The 3,478-nt window shown below is 27.5% G+C and overlaps 3 pseudogenes; all 3 read left to right on the forward strand.

The window, feature by feature from the left end:
* The first annotated feature begins 196 nt into the window (after window positions 1-196).
* On the forward strand, window positions 197-315 carry LOC119665263 (annotated as a pseudogene).
* A 1,110-nt stretch (window positions 316-1,425) lies between these two features.
* Window positions 1,426-1,544, forward strand: LOC119665264 (annotated as a pseudogene).
* A 946-nt stretch (window positions 1,545-2,490) lies between these two features.
* On the forward strand, window positions 2,491-2,609 carry LOC119665265 (annotated as a pseudogene).
* Window positions 2,610-3,478: the final 869 nt, after the last annotated feature.

A 3,478-nucleotide genomic window follows, 5' to 3' on the forward strand; every position in this document is an offset into this window, starting at 1 on the left:
TTAAATTGAAATGAAAAATAAAATAAAATAGCTTTGGAAATAGCTTTAGAGTATTTTCTATTTTCCATTTTCCATTTTCCATATTATATATAGTACGTAGTAACTAGTACGTATAAGAATAAGAATAAGAATAAGAATAAGAATAAGAATAAGATTAAAATACTGGTAGATGTAGATTTTTTGAAACGCTTTCTTTGCCAACGATCATACCACGTTGAATACATCGGTTTTCGTCCGCTCACTGAAATTAAGCAGCGTCGGGCGCGGTTAGTACTTAGATGGGGGACCGCTTGGGAACACCGCGTGTTGTTGGCTTCACAACACTTTTTTACTTTTTTACTTTTTTCCTTTTTTTTCCGGTTTTAATTTTTTTTATATTATTTTGTAAATAATAATATTTTTTTTTATACACCTATCTATTATTTATTTATGTAAAACGCAATTATTTAACTAATTTCTGCTGTATACGTGTACTCGCATCATTTTTAATTTTGAATTTTGAATTTTGAATTTTGAAAATCGTAATCGTGTCGTATACGCAATGCACCGTAAGCACAAGTTTTGTTCAGTTCCATATAAAATGTACAATAGGCATGCATGCGAGTGCGAGTGCAAGTGTGAGTACGAGTGCCAGCGTAAATGAAAACCTTAAATGATAGAAAACTTTTCAAGTAAAATTACTAATTAAGAAGCTTTGCTTATATTCCTTGTCTTATTGAATAAAATTTAATAAAACAACAATCTATTGATTGCGCCTATTTATTAGCACTAGCACCAGCACTAGCACTAGCACTAGCACTAGCACTAGCACTCATAGCATAAAACTAGCAATAAAAATAGAAGCATAGATAATAACACTAGCCTACCATAAAGATAAAACTAAAGCTAAAGCTAATATTGAAGTTAATATTACAGGCAATAGTACTACATAATTAAGCATGTAAAATACAAACACGGATATGTTCAATAACAGTTTTAGTTTAATTTTTCTATTCTGTTCATATTAACTTCACTAGAGAAGAAGAAAAAAGAAACTTTTCTATTTTATTTTATTTAAATTGAAATGAAAAATAAAATAAAATAGCTTTGGAAATAGCTTTAGAGTATTTTCTATTTTCCATTTTCCATTTTCCATATAATATATAGTACGTAGTAAGTAGTACGTATAAGAATAAGAATAAGAATAAGAATAAGAATAAGAATAAGAATAAGAATAAGAATAAGAATAAGAATAAGAATAAGAATAAGAATAAGATAAGAATAAGAATAAGAATAAGAATAAGAATAAGAATAAGAATAAGAATAAGAATAAGAATAAGAATAAGAATAAAAATAAGAATAAGAATAGATAAAAAGAAAAGAATAAGAATAAGATAAATTAAATACTGGTAGATTAGACTTTTTTTGAAACACTTTCTTTGCTTTTCCAACGATCATACCACGTTGAATACATCGGTTTTCGTCCGCTCACTGAAATTAAGCAGCGTCGGGCGCGGTTAGTACTTAGATGGGGGACCGCTTGGGAACACCGCGTGTTGTTGGCTTCACAACACTTTTTTACTTTTTTACTTTTTTCCTTTTTTTTCCGGTTTTAATTTTTTTTATATTATTTTGTAAATAATAATATTTTTTTTTATACACCTATCTATTATTTATTTATGTAAAACGCAATTATTTAACTAATTTCTGCTGTATACGTGTACTCGCATCATTTTTAATTTTGAATTTTGAATTTTGAATTTTGAAAATCGTAATCGTGTCGTATACGCAATGCACCGTAAGCACAAGTTTTGTTCAGTTCCATATAAAATGTACAATAGGCATGTATGCGAGTGTGAGTGCGAGTGCAAGTGTGAGTACGAGTGCCAGCGTAAATGAAAACCTTAAATGTTAGAAAACTTTTCAAGTAAAATTACTATTTAAGAAGCTTTGCTTATATTCCTTGTCTTCATTGTATAAAATTTAATAAAACAACAATCTATTGATTGCGCCTATTTATTAGCACTAGCACCAGCACTAGCACTAGCACTAGCAGTAGCACTAGCATTCATATGTTAAATTTTTTAATAAAAATATAAGTATATATAATAATTTTATTCTTCCTTAAAGATAAAATTAAAGTTAAAGTTAATATTGAAGTTAATATTACAGGCAATAGTACTACATAATTAAGCATGTAAAATACAAACACGGATATGTTCAATAACAGTTTTAGTTTAATGTTTCCTATGTCTGTTCATGATAACTTCACTAAGAAAAGAAAAAAGAAACTTTTCTATTTTATTTTATTTAAATTGAAATGAAAAATAAAATAGCTTTGGAAATAGTTTTAGAGTATTTTCTATTTTCTATTTTCTATTTTCTATTTTCTATTTTCCATTTTCCATATTATATATAGTACGTAGTAAGTAGTACGTATAAGAATAAGAATAAGAATAAGAATAAGATTAAAATACTGGTAGATGTAGATTTTATGAAACACTTTCTTTGCCAAACGATCATACCACGTTGAATACATCGGTTTTCGTCCGCTCACTGAAATTAAGCAGCGTCGGGCGCGGTTAGTACTTAGATGGGGGACCGCTTGGGAACACCGCGTGTTGTTGGCTTCACAACACTTTTTTACTTTTTTACTTTTTTCCTTTTTTTTCCGGTTTTAATTTTTTTTATATTATTTTGTAAATAATAATATTTTTTTTTATACACCTATCTATTATTTATTTATGTAAAACGCAATTATTTAACTAATTTCTGCTGTATACGTGTACTCGCATCATTTTTAATTTTGAATTTTGAATTTTGAATTTTGAAAATCGTAATCGTGTCGTATACGCAATGCACCGTAAGCACAAGTTTTGTTCAGTTCCATATAAAATGTACAATAGGCATGTATGCGAGTGTGAGTGCGAGTGCAAGTGTGAGTACGAGTGCCAGCGTAAATGAAAACCTTAAATGTTAGAAAACTTTTCAAGTAAAATTACTATTTAAGAAGCTTTGCTTATATTCCTTGTCTTCATTGTATAAAATTTAATAAAACAACAATCTATTGATTGCGCCTATTTATTAGCACTAGCAGTAGCACTAGCATTCATATGTTAAATTTTTTAATAAAAATATAAGTATATATAATAATTTTATTCTTCCTTAAAGATAAAATTAAAGTTAAAGTTAATATTGAAGTTAATATTACAGGCAATAGTACTACATAATTAAGCATGTAAAATACAAACACGGATATGTTCAATAACAGTTTTAGTTTAATTTTTCTATTCTGTTCATATTAACTTCACTAGAGAAGAAGAAAAAAGAAACTTTTCTATTTTATTTTATTTAAATTGAAATGAAAAATAAAATAAAATAGCTTTGGAAATAGCTTTAGAGTATTTTCTATTTTCTATTTTCTATTTTCCATTTTCCATATTATATATAGTACGTAGTAAGTAGTACGTAGTAAGTAGTACGTATAAGAATAAGAATA

The sequence above is a fragment of the Teleopsis dalmanni genome, unplaced genomic scaffold (assembly GCF_002237135.1).
Source record: "Teleopsis dalmanni isolate 2A unplaced genomic scaffold, ASM223713v2 unscaffolded_contig_4235, whole genome shotgun sequence".
NCBI lineage: Eukaryota > Metazoa > Arthropoda > Insecta > Diptera > Diopsidae > Teleopsis > Teleopsis dalmanni.